General features: G+C 38.4%; 1 protein-coding gene across 5 annotated transcripts in view; it reads left to right on the top strand.

Moving 5' to 3' along the window:
• SCAPER (S-phase cyclin A associated protein in the ER) overlaps positions 1-18,276 on the top strand; it is a 166,049-nt gene that overhangs the window by 91,968 nt on the left and 55,805 nt on the right. The window lies entirely within an intron of this gene.

The following is an 18,276-nucleotide window of genomic DNA, read 5'->3' on the forward strand; positions in this document are numbered from 1 at the left end:
CCTGGGATGCAGAGGGTTCTGACATGTATTCTATTAGTTACCTTGAACTGCTGATCAAGTTTAGTAGTGTTTTTGAAAGAGCTGTGAAGTTTTCAAATTTTGCAGTGTGTGTTAATTTTTACAAAATTAACTTGTTACTTATGTCAAAGTACTGAAATCATGTTGTTGCATGAAGGCTATAAAAAGATGTATCTATTTTGAAAATTATCTACATAATTACTGAAAACTGTTTCTTGGAAAGTGGTGTTGTATCCAGCCTCTCGTCAATAGATGTTTTCTGAGATTTTTTTAAATGAGATGTGAATTGCAGCTAAAGTTACCCGTTAATTGTTCACAACATTTTACTGGTTGTTGAGTCTGCAGTGGGGAATTAAAAGGTAAATTTGTTACTATTAATAGACCTGCATTATTTTGTTGTTGGTTTTGGTTTTTACCTCCAAAACATTATCACTGGAGAAGTATTACTATATACGAATGTCCTAATCAATAAGGTCAAAAAAGATTGATTTCAATAGCTGTCACTGTGTTTACGGCCCAGATCATACATAGTCATTTATAGAAGTGGATAGTAATTCTCTTGTTAACTTGCAAGTCAAGAAATCAGCAGACACATCTTACATGTCAATGGGTAGTGAAAAGAATCTTGATGGTGTCAGTCATCGACTGAGAGGAGGAGACTGACACTGTTAATTGAATTTCCCTGGAGAGCATAAAAATATACCATAATGTAGAAGGAGGAATGAGGGAGTGGGAACCACACAAGCTGTCAGCCTGTGTGAGCTGATAACATTGATTTACCCTTGCTAATGGCCTGGGTTGAATAAAGAATTGCCCTGAGGGAGGACAGAGTTCACTACAATAGATCCTTGCCACTTACTAGAAATTCTTCAGGCTCAGAAGTCGTCATGCAAAAGTATTCTAAAATAAAATTGATCCAACCCCCCTCTTTTCAGCCATACTGTGAAACATTGCGTTTTTCTTTTGTTAATAGTTTACACTGACAGGAAAATGTATTTATACAGTCTCACCAGGGAAGTATTTGTTTTACAAACCATGAAATAAAATGCTGAGCTGCTGTTGTAATTGTAAATAAGAAAAATAAATACCATTAAATTTCTCAAGGAAGGGTTGTGCAGCTCATAAGAAATTCCATGACTGTGCTAAAAAAGCATTGAAGAGTGGGGGTTTATAATATTTATGCAAACGTGAATCACAAAAAAGCCATATACAGAAAACTGGCAGCCATGTCTCACTGGGTTTTGTCTTCAGGTAGAATTGAATCAGACTAACAGTTCATTTTTGGACTTATCTTCATCTGTTGTGTTTCGTAGTAATAAGTAAGGCTTTTTCTCACTTCTGAGCTTCTTTTATAATGTGAGAACATTCTATGATGAGGCATGCCTGCATGATTGTTGTGGTCAGACTTGCTTTTGCTTTGCATCCCTTCCTGGTCAGCTGGATGTAACCAGGTTCTGCACTTGGAGCCATGTGATTTCACCAATATAGCAAGAGTTTGTTTAAGGTAAAGTAAAAGGTTTTTATATTGGTGTATCCTCTAGATACTAAAGTTGAGAAATCTGTCTCTTGGGCAAAGATGCATCTTAGGCACACTATTTTTTTAATTCCTGCCTATTGTAGCACCATACCTGCTTCTCATTAACACAGAATTCATAGGCTGCTGCCAGTTCCTCATGCAACACAGCAAGATCTGCAACTTTCACTTTGAATCCAATGCAAGATTTGAGTGCTAATAAATGAAAGAGTTATTGCTTTGCTTCACACGGTTGTTAGATCTCCAGATACATCTTGGTATGTCCACATTGGCTTACTTGAATGAAGCCCTACAACCACTAGGAGTATTGTGCCCTATGCCAGGGAAGTATTTGCAAGTAAGCAAGTTGAAGTACGGGCTTTGAAGCTCTGACATGGAGTATGGCCATTAATTGCCTAAAACCTGTGGTTCACACGTGCATTAATTAAACAAAGAAGGTACTATAAAGTCATAAACCACCGTGTTGTTCCAGTTTCAAATAGATTTGTACCCCTTACGTCATATGTCCTTGCATATGTTGCTAGCAACATCTGGCAGGAGGCACAAACCCCGGTGGTATTGTCGGGATGTATGTACAGCATGTGCTGCTAGGGTGCTGGTTTGGGTGTGTGCTAGGCTATTGGAAGGCAGTCCTTGGGTTTTGTGCATAGTCTCTCATCCTTTCTGGCAGAAATCCTGGGAGGGAGTTGTATTTGCCTTCACCTGTACTTTGTTTAAAAGTATATTAAAAAAAACAAACACACACACAGAGACATAACAGCAAAATGTATTTAAATGTTACCAGAAAACCCTGGCCTGATGTTGGCAGATTATCGTATGGGACTCTTGAAGCTCTTAATAAGATCTGATAACACTCAGTTTGAGATCTCCTATAAATGGGCCTTTGATGCTAAAAGAAAAACTCCTGCACCCTCTTGAAGAAGGCAGAGCTGATGTTTGAAACTGCAGGACTAAAGAAGGTTTCTGCCACAGTTGTTTTGATTTTATACCTGTTCATTCCTTGATGGTCTGCTTTTACACATCCATTACCAAGGGCAGCAGTGTTTCAGCTGTGTATGGAATCCCAGATTAGCTGCTCAGGTTTGACTTGAGCACTCATACAGAAATGTTCTGTCAGAGGGAACACTTCAGAAACCAATATATTTAAAGCTCTGTATCCTATTACTGTGACTACATGTACAGTTTTAAGTTGCTTATGCTTTCCCTCATTGTATAGAATTTCTCATTATACGTTTCTTTCCCTTGATGTTTAGAAGCGAGATTGACTGATTAAAAAACCAAAACTGTTTTCTGCTGCATAGACATTATACTGACTGAAGCGCCCATATTTCTAAGGCTGTGAACCTGACCTGGGTCAGAGGTTACTGCCTCTCAGATGGTCACCCTTAGAATTGCTGACACATCACTTCCCTAAAGTTCTTCCTAAAATTTGGGGTTTAGAGGGTTTTTGAGGGCCAGGTTTTAAAAGTCCTGCTTTTAAATGTTTATATATTCTAGGTGATTTTGGTAGGTCCGGGCTAGGCAGAGATGTCAGACACCATTATTCAGAGGAACGTGGCAGGATGCTGCCTTCAGTAAGGGCAGTGATGAGCAGCTGAGGGTAGTAGCCTTTTCACCTGGCTCAGCTGTGGCTAAAACACTGCAGTTAAATCATTTTAGTTAGATTTGTACAATGCTCACATGTGACATTTAGACAAGCCCTTAATGTGTCTCCCATCTTGGCTGGGAGTATGACACAGAGATGCAGTATGATTGTGAGGGAACCTCGTCGTGGTTTTTGGAATCCAAGTGCAGCAGTTGATCTGCTCAACTGGAATTATTTTTATATGCTGTTTCTCATCCAACCACTACTTTGAAAATTATCTTTATCACAACACAAGTTACAAGATTCCTTTAACTAAGTGGTTTGACGGAAGATCTTAAGAGATGCTTCTGAAGAGAGGGGTACAGCTGCAGGAGGAGGATGAAGGTTTTATAGATGTCCCTGCCTAAGCAGACAGTACAGCTGAAGCTCACATCCATCACAAGGCACAAAGCCCTAACAAACAAGATTTCACTGGTTCTGATGTTCATAAAACTTACTACGATTTTGTACAGTTTTGAGGATAGCTGTGTCCCTACTCTCCTTCAGGTGCTCTCGGTGCTGTGAAAATCCAAGTGAAAAATAGTGTGCCCAAATTAAGTTGTTAAAATGTGGAAGTAAAACGGAACCAGAAGAATAGAAGGGGAGACTTTTAATAAATTGGGCCATGGCGCTTGTAATTACTTAGGAACTCTCTTCATACTATGTATGAAGTCTATGTAGCTGCTTTGCAGTAGGCTACATTTCAAGATACTTACTTTTATTGCTAATTCAGAATAGTAGCATTTCAGTGAGAAGAATATACTTTGTTAGAAAAAGTGTGATTTTGTAACTGAAAAAATGTGTGAATCTGAGCTATTAATTGACTGCAGTCTTTTAATACTTCTTTTTAAAAAGGATCTCAATGCTTATGACCTCTAAAACGTACTCTCTCAGTGACCATTAATGGTTTGTTTTGTGCCAGGCAATGTTTTTGGTTTTGTATTTTTTAGATAGATTTTTCAGTGTCCTGCTTCAGCAGTCGTGATGTCAGTTATTTACATTTCAGGAAAATGTTTGTCATAGCTTTCAAATACATGGGGACTGTAGACAGACAGTGTTTATCCCATTGTAAAGCCTGTCAGAAATGGCTGGCTTTAACAACACGGTCAGGCCTGGAATTTACATTTTATTCTCTAAACTGTCAGGCCCACTGGGTATGCTGACCATAGCCAGTGTGAAGATTAATAGGCCAGTTTTTGGAAGGCACACTGAACTGCCAGGCTGGCTACTCCAGATTCCTAACCACCCACCCCCACCCCCGATAAAAACTCTGAATCACCATAAACTGAAAAAAACAAAATTAAAAACTGTTTTAAGAACTAAGGCATGGAACAAAAACAGCGTTACATGGAACACTTGTAAGCTTTTGTACCGTTCATGAGAAATGTCTTCAGAAGTTTCTATGGACATGTAAAATTGTGTGTGTGTGTCTATAAGTATGTATATGGCATGTACATACAGACTAAATAGATTTTAGAAGCAAATGCTCCACGCTATAAATACTCAGTATGGTTACATATTTAAGTATATTTGAGAATACAGTGGGAATTGTGATTCCCAAACTCTGACGCATTTAATTCTGGTGCTGCAAGTATTTGTGAAGCTGGCTCAAGCACCTAGGTAGCTGCATGTTTCTTCTGTGGCAGAGTAGTGTAGCCATCAAAGAGAGAATTCAAAGAGACTGAATATAATGGCTGGATTTGATTTTTCAAGACCAGAATTCTGGACCAGCTGAAAGGCAATAATGTATCTTTAGGCTTTCCTTAACTTGCTCTTGATTATATTTTAACTGGATAATGCTGCACATAATCATTGTTACATTTAATGAGTATTAGACAAGATACCGTAATTTGATATCAAACTTTTGAAGGAAGTTGAATTCATAAGGCTAAGGAAGTGTGACATAAATAGGTAGTGTGTTTTATGCTAGATTATGTCACTGGAAAAATCATACTAGCTTTAAAGCACACAGGCCATAGCGTAAGTTTTGTGATTTATTATTTAATAATTGAAGAAAACTCTCAAGTGTGAATTAGAAGCAGCAAATTTTAAACCTAAATCTTGGCTAAAAAAAATTGGTCCAAGTATAACTTAGTTCTCTTAATCAGCCAGACTCCCTAGAAGCAAGGATGATCAGTATCTCTGAAGAAAGCAGGGGTGTTAGCAGGTGGAGCAGTGATTCAGCGATCTTTTCATAATTAATAATTCTTGTATTTGGAGCATTGAAATTCAGCTGAGAATAAGACGGTAGCAAAAATTTGTGGTCCTAAAACAAACGGTGGTGATTGTTTTTCCACATAACATTATTTTGGTTGGCTTTTATGTAGGAAAAGGGAGGGATGGAGAGAAGATGGCAATAATAGGTGAGTTTGGGAGTTGTGAATGGGATAGATTCCTCATTTCAGTAGCAGAGCATTTCTGTAGCCAAGCTACAGTCACTAGTTCAGGTTGTTAAAGAAAACTACCTCTCTAGAAGAAACCCAGCGTAAAGCTTCATACATGGATTCACTGAAGGCTGAAGAAATCACAGGAGGTGTCAGCTTATCTGTCACCCTCTTACTATATCAGAAAAAGCATCGTAGGGTATTATATATGAAAGTGAAAATTACTTTTTTAGTGAATTTACTAAGTCATGGACTAATGGCTTTATCCATATTACAGCCACGTTGTCTGTATTTTGTGGTCTTAAATATATATACATGCATACACCCAGGGGCACCTTATATGTGCGTTATTTAAAACAACCAATTATTGTATATAGGCTCACAACTGATCCATCTCTGTCTGACTGAAGCTTTAAAAAGTTATTTTAACATTTATGTTTAAGCATTATTATAGTAGTGAAAAGCTTGGTCAAGATACAGAAGTTTTATAGGCGTGTTCATGATTGAGAGGTGTTTGTATTTTCCTTGACAAGGTGATTTCTGCGATGCAGCCCACTTCTGTTTTCTTGTTTACTCAGCATCTCCCTTTTCTCCACTAGAGGACACTACTTGCAGAAGCAACAGCATGTCCTTTTAATCCTTAGAAGTTATAAAGCTATTTAGAAGTCACATATTCTTTTTGGAAGAAAAATGCTTGCATAAGATTTTAATTTAATTAATACTGGTATGACCTCTAAGGCCAAAGGTGTTATCTGCTAAATTAATTCGCATGTTAATTCTCAAAGTCCTGTGTTTAGTTCTGGCAGTGTTCAAAACAGGCTTTAAAATATTGTTGATCTGTGTGTTGGTCCCAGTTCTGTTCAGTTTGAGTACTCCTGTTGGAGCATGCCTTCATCTTTCTGACACCGGGGTCAGCCAATTCCGTGGCACTTCACATGCTTTGAAATTGCACAGCTTTTTTCCCTACTGAGCCTGCTTATAGCAGCATGTCTCCTGCTTTTGGCACGGTAGTGTATTTACATAGGTAATCAGTATATATCCTGTCAAGACTTAAATGTGCAGTCATACAGGGTGTTCCATAGGAAAAAATAGAAATACACACATGCACAATATTCCATTTAAAAAAAAAAAAAAAAAAGTAGCCACATGCCCACAGTTTAATAGGTGTATTTATGAGTCAGTGTTGTTTGTGCTGTGTACATTTTATACTAATCTGTAGTGCAGATGGAGGTGGCCAGTCGCTAGTGCTTGAGCAGCAGTTCAGCTAGGCTGCGTTGGCAGCAGTGTGGCAGGACCAGCAGCAGGGCTGACCCCTGGCAGCAGCTGGCACAGCAGATTCATGGCTGTGGTTGAAAACAAGCCGGCAAAGGCCCCCGAGTGCCACATCAGTCCTGCACCCTTTCCACCTCCACCCTTGCTACGGTGCAGTGGGACCCTGCGGAGCCATTGGTACTGTCATGTTGTAACCTACTGCCTTTGCCTTATGTATGTGATATGTGTCTTTTGGCTCTTAGCCATGTTAAGATTTTGATACATAGTGCGCTGGTTTACACCCAAAAGCCACCTTCTATATTGGGCAGAGGGCATTTCATGGCCAAAGTGTTAAAAAAATAAAATAAACTCTGACATACTGCCCTAACTCTGCTTTCATCTTTGTTCTTTATGGAAGTAATTGCTTCTCTTACTTTTTTATAGATAATCAGAAGTTAAAACTATAAGGTTTGCTTTAGCTAAACATATGTTGTATTTCTGTACAAAGAATGGATTAATTTTTTAATCCATCCATTAATTTTTCAACTTTGTATACTCCTGCAGCAGCCAGGTCGAGAGCTATAGTGATGTCATGTGACAAGAGGTCATTAATCCAGTGTAAAGCTGAATTCTAAAAGTTTAAAAATTATTTAAAGTAAAAATGCAAACTTTATGAAGTGTGCGGAATTGCAGAACTTAACAGTAAGTCTGTTTTGCCAGCTAAGACTAGAATTCAGGCCCTTTGACCTCTGTATTTTACCACCAAAAATCTAATAGTTTTGCTAACACAGAAGGCAACATATAGAATTCTGTATTCATGCTTCCTTTATTGCAAATGTTGATTGAGCCTTTAGCTGTTCTTAGGAAAGAGTAGAAGCTGAGTTCAGAGCATAAACTCTGGAACTGATAAAGCAAGTACAATTGATGGAAAATCTGAGAAGTAAGTAACCCTCCTCAAAACGAGGTCACTGTTTTAAACCGTTTAATTGGGAGATCACGGATTTTTAACGTATATGTGTTCAGCGCTGAGTGCCAGTGGCACACAGTGCCACTAAAACTTGGTTTGAAGCAGGTTCAGCAGTGTTCAAAGCCTGGAGTATGGGATATTGTCTTGTATTTGCCATCTGAATTGCATATGGTCCAAACTGCTACTGGTAGTAGAAGCATGACCTGATCTATCAGTGGCAGCAGCAGATTTGATGGTAACAGCACTGTGGCTGTGAGTTCAAAGAGCAGGCTCTGGCCAAACATGGGAGGAGCTCGTGGGACAGCATTTCCTACCCGAACAGCCTTTCCCCGGCACTGCCAGGAGGAAGTCAGTAGCTCAGATGTGTGTTGCAGGTTGGATGAGGCAGCTTTATGTCATCAGTAATTTGTTTGCCCAGAATTTCTATAGTCTGAGAATTAGCCTTTTTCTCGAGATGAATATGTAAATAGGAACTTGTTACTGTAGGTCAGCCACAGAGTATTTTTTAACTTGTTTGCTGGAAATGGTATTAAAGGGCAAGTTCATTTCACAGATAAGGTCTGCAGCGTATTTATTTCAAGATTATTTGGAAATTAATTTACTGTGCATAATGAGTGTAGCTGAAGACTGCTGTGTTGATTTCTGGTTCTGTGGGATGCAGCTAAATAGTAACTTGCAGTGTGCTTATTCTGTACTCTTTTGTGGCTTTTTGCTGTCATATCAGGCTTTTTTTTCCTTCTACATCAGTTTAGAACTAATACATCATATCAGAATGGATATAATGGATATATATACATTCCAAGGTGTGCAGAGTTTCTTCACTAAGCATTTACAAGATAAGAAATATGTTTTAATATCATTAGAGGCACTGATTTCTCAGTGATGAGAAAATGCCCTATGCAGTCGCTTTTCTGCTGATGGGCAGGTGCCAGTTTAGAGGTCATGACAACTTAATGATTATTACAGTTTCTAAAGAAATGGAAGTTTTTATTTCATTTAGTCTGTTGGTGTATCTGTACATATATTTTCTTGAAAGGATTTTTAAAATTCTACATCTGATTTGAGACCATCACTTCTGACTTGAGAACACATCACCTAGAGGTCTTTGTTGTCTGTTCTCATGTTTGCAGTACTTGACAAAACCCACGTTATTAATCTGCCCTGCAGTCCTTTGTTGCTGTCCTGTAGATGGGGTAATGGGCAAACAGTCCAAGAGGTTACAAGAGAGTACCCAAGGCAATCAGTGTGAAAGCTATGTTTAGAATTCAAGTGCTCTTGAGTGCACTACAGGGCTTTAAACAACCATCACTCCCTCTGTCTTCCTCCACATAATTTTATTATCTTTAGTTTTGCTTGATTGCACTTGTTTTCATAGTTTAAGTTCAGCAGAAATCAGGTCTGCTTTCTGGTGGTTGAAGGATTTCAATAGCAAAATGTCAGCCATAAAGGATTTAAGATTCAGCGTTGCAAGAGATCTGTAAGTTTCGTACTCACTGGACAAGTTCTTGTCCAATAAACTGCTGACAGAGAACAGGACAAGATCACATAACTGTGCTTTTTATATAAACTTCTGTTTATGAGATTATTCAGAAAAAGTCGGATTGACCCTAACTAATGGAGCCATCTACGGAGATCTGGGAGTGGTTGTTCCTGGTATTAGAGACTTAAACCTTTATCCTTGCTTTCCTCCTTTAATTGAGGCACTTACTAGATGCCCTGTTATTTATAAATGGACTAAACATTTATTTTTAATAAGCACGAGTGCTGCTGTGCTTAGTGCTGCCTTTCATGATACTATAAGGACAGTTCTTATTTTACCGGACAATATTGGCTGTTTCCCATTATGCTATTTAGCATGAGTGAAAGCATCTAAACACATAACATGGAATTAATTAGTTTACCTGTCTTTCCTGTAGGGCTTTCACTCTCTCTTGGAACTTCACAAACAAGACTGTGAGGGTCCTGTCTTTATCAACAGAAGTGTTAATAGAGTGCCTCCATGTGATTTTACTATTGAACTGAAAAGACACTGCAGAACTTGGAAGGAGAGCGTGTAAATAAGGTTCATCTGATTCAGTCAGATATATAGTGATTCAGTAAGGAGCCCTAGCCAGTATGGTTTACCTTACATGCTTGGCAGAACTTTGGAAACAGAAGGATGAATAAAGTGTAAAATGTGCATAGACGTAAGTTAAATTTATAAGCATGGGACCCTTAGTGTTTGCAGGACAGGCTTAAGAATCAGTTTCTTAGTAGTGATACTGTCCCTAGGCCTGGACCAATTTTAAGTCGCTTGACAGTATTTTTTCTTGTTGCATTTGAGTGATATATAAACTGCTTTCTTTTTCATGCTTTATTTTTGTTGTAGTTCAGTATTTTGTCTTCCTTTAAACTAAATATATGTGAAGTTGCAGTTAGTATGCCTTAGCTATTAAAGTGAAAAAAACAGTGTTATCCAAATGGCTTAGATGCTGTAGGCTGAGCTCTACAAGGAGTGTGCAAGTACTGAATGTCAACTCAGGGGGTGGAACACCTTCTGCGAGATAAGGTCCGTGAACCAGCCTACCACCTCAGATGTTAGGTAACCTCCGTCTCCTGGACAAAGCCAGAGACTAGTCAGTATGGCCTGCACCCACAGAAACCAGAGGAGCTGCCTTATCTTTAAGGCTTCAGAATTCGCGCTTTGCTTTGTGGGCTAAGGTGCGAGGGAGCATTTCTCAAGGCCTCCTTTCTGCGGCCTTGCACAGCATTACCTAAAGATCTTAGGTGCTTTAACGTGTAAGCGATGCGTGAGGGGGGGTGTTGATACAAATATATGGTGAATATGTCCTTAATGTGTATGAATACCTCCCCGCAATGGTATGCAAATGCTACTGAACCAATTCTGGCTCATGTTTTAATCCTAAACTAGTTTCCCATTGACGTTCAGTGCTTGAAATTCTATTCTGGGTGAAGTCAATCACGTTTGAAAACCAGTTTGAGATTTTCAGATGGAATGGGGTATTATTATTATATTGATTTCACTGGAGAGAAGTATTACAGGAAACAAAATAATTCATTTTTAATAAAAAATGTTATTTTGGTATATTCTACAGTGATTTTCACTATATAGAGTTTTATGTCTGGAGGACTAATCAAAGAGCATAGATTTTCTACAGTCACAAATGTATCTGTGGTTTGTATGTACATGTAAATATACTTGCTTATTTAAAGGGGGAGGTGAAAAAAAAAAAGGGAGGAGCCAGCCCAGGATTCAGTTGTCAGGTTTGTTTTTCTAAGGCAGCTTTGAACTGCATTTCTTAGCCCCAGGCATTTTAGATAAAATCTTCAAACACTAGATAAAAGGAAAGAAGAAAATTCCTAAGACTGATTTCAACTATATTTTACTAATTAGTTATTCTTTCTTCCTTCAGCAAACAGTTTAACAAGTATAGAGTTTTGCAAGTTCAGTGTGTTCTTTCAGAAATAGGAATCAGAATGTTTCAAACTATTTGGGTTCCATTCAGAAATATTTCTTCTGAGCAGTTTAGTGCCTGCGGTTTGTTCAGATGGGCTTTCCAGATCAGCTCCTTGTTGGACATAGTAGCCAGGACTAGCAGAAAGTGTCCTTTTGGCTGATGAAGGAAAATACTGGGGTGTGTGTGGGTTTTTTTAATTACATAAAAATATTAATTGTGGAAGTTTGTCTTAGGGGGAGGGTTTACACCAGGGACTTTACGTTAGTTCAAAAAGATTTGAATAGTTAAAATGCGAGGTGCTAAAGTTACATAGAACTGAGATGGTAAAGCTGACATTAAATCATTTCAGCTCTTAAAGCTCTGTGTTATTTCTGATTCTGCTCTACTTATTAACTAATAATAATACTTTAACAGGAGAAATGTATGGAAGTGAGTACTTTGGTCCAGGACATTGGATTTCACCCAATAACTGTTGCACCAAATTAATAAATTATGATTTAACTGGGATCATATTTTTCTAGGAGATAATCAGGTTTGATTTAAAAACTTAAAGTGATTGAGAGTCGACTATATCCTAAGTATATTATGCTCATCATTAATTTCTCTTGGCATTTAAAAAAAAAAAAATTATTCTTACCTGAACTCATCCAGTTTCAGCTTCCAAATACTAGCTGTTACTGTGCATTATCAGAAATCTTCTTCCCATTCAGGTACTTCCATGCTTCCATCCCATCATATTTTTACTCTCCCCAGCATATACTCAATTGTACTTCTGTTGTGTCTCATGGTGAGGCAGGTTTCTCTGACCTCATATCTTCTTTTTTACAAACCTTCCAGTTTGCCAAATGTCCTGTGTAAAGGGGAGCAGCAGCGCAGCTCAGAGGTTTCGGCCTCGCTCCTGTCCTGGAATGTTGTACCTGGAACCCAAAAGCTGTTATTAATGACGCTCACTTTGTTTCACTTTATGTTACTTTGTATTGTCCACTGACTTGTACAAATAAATCAGAGATTTTTTCCATTGATTTGGTTTTATTTCAGAAGCATGCAGTTTATATTATCCAGCCGCTTTTATTAGTTAAACCCCAGCAAAGTAACAGCACAGGTCTGTCGGCTGTTTCACGTATTTCTTTGTTGACCATGTTAGGTATGATGAGGCATACGTACAAATCACTGGTTTTTTAGCTCTGTGTATTTTTCTGTACCAAATGTCAGATAATGAGATGAAAACATTATTTTGAACTTTCTGTTTAGCCTGCTAATTTTCAAATTTGCCAAACATACTTCTATCATTGGGTAAGTGGTGCTTCTGAAGGTGCCACAGATGCCATACCCTGATAAAATCCACCCTATCTTGTTAATGAACACACAAACAGTTGTTCCCCATCTGCTGCCTCTGTCTGAAAGGTTAGGAAGCCCTTCCTTCTTGATCACAAAGGACATAATTATTGTCTGTAGAGGAGTCAAGTACAAAGACAGTTCATCCAGTCTGACCGCTACTACACTGCAGGCCACCAAAGATTAACAGCTGCTTCTCCTTTGATTAGGTTAGGTAATAACAGTTACTTTAGTTAATAATTGGATGGATTCCCAGGCCATGTAATTCAGGTTTAGGCTGTCATTTTTTGCTGGCATGTGGCTGAGCTGTATTATTGGAACGGAGCCTGTAATCCTATTAGTCAGTTGTCACTCAAGCCATAGGAGAAGGGAGAAGGGGAATTCAAATCCATTAAGGTGTTGTAACAGGTAGGTAAATAAGCTGGCCACATTTGCCCAGCGTGCAGGGAGCTTTCTCAATTAATTCTTGTAATTAAAATTAATCCTTTTTTAAAAGTTTGTTAAAAAGTGTAGTTTGTAATTAATCCATAAAATGGTTGCACGATTTGTTTAATTTATTGTTATTTCTGTGTAATTTGCCACACATGCATTAGTGTACACATGCTGTCTGCTGAAGTTACTTGATTCATGCACTGTTCTGCTGAAGTTGATTGCTGTGTGCTCTAAATAAAAAGTTCATAATGGTCCAAAGATGAAAAATCCATACTTAATGTCATATCAGCTGTGTTGGCTTTCCTCCTGTATAAACAAGATCACTGTATTTCACAATGATAGACTTGAGAGGGATAAGGGAAACAAGGCTCTTTTCATGTACTGGTTTTGAGTGCTACATCTGCTGTTCTGAAGACTGTTACTGTTTTTGTAATGGTTAAGACACATCTAGGTGGCATCCCCAAGGTTTTTATGCTGCCTCCTCTCCCTGTTAAGAAATGTGTAATGACAGTAATAATTATTTTTGCCTACATGTTCATTTATCCCTGCTCTCCTGCGTGACCAGGCAGTTTCAGAGCCTTGAAATCCTTTTTTACTTAGAAATCAAATTATTTTAAAATGTCACTTGAAGTAGTTGTGAATTTCTGAAAATGTGTAAGCAAGTCAAATTTTTACACACTGCTTGAAAACCAGGTGTTTATATATTTTCTGTTGTTCAAGAAACTTGAATCACATTATATCAGTAGTCTCTGTTGAATAATGTTCCCAATCTAAATATGCAGCCACTCAAAGAACTGTTTCTACAGCGAAATTATGAAATGGATTTCATAAACACCTAGCTAAGTAATTTGAGAGACTAAGTTAGAAGTCTGGAGGGTTCTTTCAAGCAGCAAAAATGTGCCATACTGGTTTATGCTATTTTCAAATAGGGATTTCTGTCATTTTTCATGCTCAGTGCCTTGGGTGCTACCAGAGTAAATGTCATAGCTACCTGAGTGGGGCTTTCATTCTGATGCAGATTCAGTTGGGGACCACTTTCAATAAGAATATTATGTGAGTAAGGGCTTTGAATAACTTAGATGCCTTGATCTACTTCTTTTGAATTTCTGTTATGTTTTAATGTTACACGTTACGTATTGGCTAATGTTAACCTTTAGCGCTACGGAACATGAAGTGAGTTTGGATCATATTTTGAAGGTTATAAGTTGATTTTGAAATGACAAATTGGATGAGATAGCCTGCTTCCATATGTTTATGCTTTAAGAAAGGTTTCTTCAGATGAATATATATAGATACTTCAAAATTTGAAAATCACCCCAAGTACGAATTAATTCAGACATATTTTTAAATAATTTGTTATTATTTGGCTGTTGTACTAAAGAGAATGACAATGTTTTCCAACACTGGGGAAATGTTACACTGTTTGCTCCTTATACGCAGCTCATGAGGTCTGGTACTGTGGATAGCTGAGGGACTTGCCTGTGCATGATTCCTACTTTTGCTGTTTCTTCCAGTAACACAGTCACACAATATTCACTCTGAAAACATCAGTAATGCGGTGTTCAAGTGACTCTTCTGCTCCTTTGTGGATAGGGCATATTTTCCCTTCAGTTCCCATGACCTCCACTGACCCAAGGCCAAGCTCAAGGAGCTGTGCCTGGACCTGGGATTCCTGATGGCAGGACACTTGCATGGTGACCGAGGTCATTCACAAGCATGGTACACCAGCAGTTACTTTGGTAATCAACATTGTATTTCAGTAATTGGGTTAAAAGCTCTTGGAGTTCTCAGTCTTAAAAGAATCCTTGGAGATAAGTATATTAAATATCATGCCAAAAGTAGTTTATTCCTAATCCCTGAGTGGCAGTTTTATAGATCTTTGTATGCATGGTGAACAAATACTGCGCTCGTGTGTCTTTCCCAACTTTGCTGCTTGTTTGTTTCTTCCTTTTATTGAAGGTTTTCCCCCTCTCTATTCCATGCACATGGTTAGGAATTTTTTCCCCTGATGGCAGAGCATCAAAATGCAAAGTAATTTTTACGGGTAACCTAGAGAAGAAATTAATAGGACATAATCCCAAATCATATAAAACTAGGAGAAATTACAAACTTGCTTCTGCTTGATACAAAATGGTAGTAGTAAAGGAAGTTCTTTAAAATGTGAATACGTATTTTGCAAAGTACACTTGTAATTTAGCAAAGTGTAGACAAAAGTGAAACAGGCACCCTGAAGAAAGTCTGTCTGTAAAAAAAGTGATACTCCAGATTGAAGTGGAAGGAGAGCATGTACGAAATCAAACAGCTTCAAAAGATTAGTATTCATTTTAAATAGATATGTGAAGATCTCCTCTCAGAACAGGGAGACATTACAGCTTTGTTCAGTGTGGCTTTGATGACTGGTTTGGAGGGAGGGGGGAAGTTTCTTCCCAAATACTTCGTTACTAGGTATTTATGGAGAAAAGAGGAGTTCTGGAAAAAAATCACAGACAGGAAAAGTTAACATAAAAAAATCAAAGAATGGGTTAGAATTAATGAGTATATAGAGTTGAGAAGCAAGCTGTGTAGGAAAATGTTAACAGTGTACGATTTCAAGAATGGAGTAATTACTAAGGGGAGAAAGAAAATGAGTGCAATAAAATGAGATATAACTCCGAGTAATGGGATGAAATAGAGAAAGGGCATATTTGGTCTAAATGACAGGAAAGACTTCTTCACCACCAGAGCTAATAGGTTGTGGCATAATCTCCCATGAGAAATAGGGAAAGTGAGAAGTGGGAAGTGCTTGGCACGTTTAAAACTAGAGTAGCACTAACAAATATGCTGTAGCAAATAAATCAGCAGTGTCACATAAAAGTCTTTCTCATTCGTGCGCTGTGGTGCCAGCATGCCAGTCGTATGCAGAAACCCGCGTGCACATTCGTCTGTACTGGTTACGCGTGTATGTTGATTACCAAGGAAAATGCACACTTGAAATAACAAAATCTCTCTTTGCACTCGTGAAGTTTTAAAGTGGAGAGAAAGTTGATCCGTTGGAAAGGCCCCAGGCTTTGTCTGAGGGTGCTGAACCACTCTGCAGCACTGGTGGGGCAGGGGAGGAAGGGGAGAAGGTTGGAGAACTGGGGCCGCAAGCCAGGGTAGTGCTGTCTGCTTGCGGGGGGGACTGTTGCTTTGCTCTTTGGCTGCCTTTTCCTTACAGCTCTGTCAGGAGGCTGGTGGCAGCGTGGCAGGCAGGCAGCGCGTGCGGCAGGTTTGTCCCAGGCGCGGTGGCTGTACCACCTTGGAGCAGAGCCCCGGCCCTTGGTCTCCTTAGCTGGAAGCAAAGAGGAAGTCAAAGAGGAGTGTATGAGCCAAGCTCAGCATTAACTCTTCAGTTAAGGCACACTTACTGGGCTAACTGACTAAAATTGACTGCTAGAAATTATATTTATCAGTTAGCCTGTAGAAAATCAGTGGTTGATTATCTTAACTGCTAGGTGAATTGGCACACAGATTTCCGTTCGAGTCAAGTTATTCTTTTGAAGTTAACCTTTTGGCTGTCTAAAAAAATCTACATGCAGTTCATATTAATTGTGGAAATGTTTTCTTTTTGAATATCTGACTTCTCTGTTTGAACAGTTTTTCTGGAGGCTGGGGCTTAAATAGAATATAGATGCTTGCTTGGAAGAAACAATGGAGAGAACGTTGCATGATTTTAGAAAGATGTAAGAAATACACTTTTGTGTTTACCTTTTGATGTCTAATTCTCACAGGGAAAAAATATTTCCCTTCTAAACCATATCATATCTCACTCAGTTACATTTCTAATTGTTCAAAGAAAGATTTAGTTGCCAGAATCACTAGGGGGGGCGTTCTGTTATATGGTCTGTTACAGTATAATACATTCTTTACGGACTAATAATGATTGTATTTATAGAGCAGTTCCCATTCTTTCCTACATACCAAGTGCTTGCAGCATTGGGGGAGAAAAAAATGATTATTTCTTACTAACTGGAATATCCTTATCATTGACAAGATCAAGATGATTAAGTACAAGGTGCCAATAAAGTAATACGAAGTCAGCAGCTGAAAAGTAGGGAAGAAGAAGATCTTACTTGCTTTGTTTTAAACAGTGGGAGATAAAACCAGTTTTTCAGGGAAGGAATAATGTGTTGTAAGTTCTAAAATACAGGATCTGCTCTAGCAAAAGCTCAGTCATCTGCAAACTGGAAGAATAATGGTAAGATGGTATTTAAAGGTAAAATTCTGCTAAATGGAAGCTCAAAGAGGACACCTAGATTAAAGAGAAGCTAATCTAGAAAGCTAGGAACACAAGACTAGTGTAAATTGAATCTTTCAATTTATAACCAACAACTTAGCATAACAAGTACAAAACAAGCTGGATGTGAATGTCATACCTCAAAGCTAGAAGTATTCATCTGTTCTGCTGCATTCTGAACAAGCTGCAGGCAGTGGATTATACAAAGGACTGGGGGGGTAATAAGCTGGAGCTGCTAAAGAGATAAACTACAGTCATCTAGGTGACGTTTTCAGGCTTCACCTCTGTAGTTCCCCATAACTGAAGCACTACCAAAAATCACATCCAGATTTTTAACCCGATTCTTAAACTCCAAGCAATTAATGTGAGAAGACAGAACAGCTAAACAACTTGGATCCTCAACAGCATCTGTCGGGCAACATTTCTGTCTTCCCAAGATTAAGGATAAAGTAAGACGTCTGACTGGTGACACTGTCAGGCTTCCTTCCAGACCAGCAACTTAACTTACAGGGTCCACAGTCTGTGAAATAAGTAAGCAGGTGTCATCATCGTAATGATGGTACTCATGTTTTAAAGTGATCTGCCTAAGCTGCTTTATGCATACCATGGACAAATCGGGGAACTAGCCTGGAGGTTGCCGTTTTTCCAGAAAGTTTATAAAAGAACAGGAGGCACCCACCTTGAGATTGTCTATGTTCTTTAAATCGTATACAAAGCAATAAAGTATAGCTTCAAAGATAACAGCAACAGATAAAGATTAACTTTGTTAAAATCCCTATAACTATGTCGTTACAAAAATACGGTATTCAACTGTCCTAGCTTTGTGATATTTGACACTTATATATGATCTTTGGGGGAAAAGCACCTGAGAATTTCAGCTTTTGCTTAAATAATACTCTTCCCTGTGCACTGGCAGTGAAGTGCTTCTTTTCAAGTGATCAACGTGATAAATATATATATTAAGGATTTTCTGTGTTGACAAAACTCAGGACAATTGTCTATCAGGCCTATCTTTTAT

This window comes from Falco peregrinus, chromosome 1 (genome assembly GCF_023634155.1).
Source record: "Falco peregrinus isolate bFalPer1 chromosome 1, bFalPer1.pri, whole genome shotgun sequence".
NCBI lineage: Eukaryota > Metazoa > Chordata > Aves > Falconiformes > Falconidae > Falco > Falco peregrinus.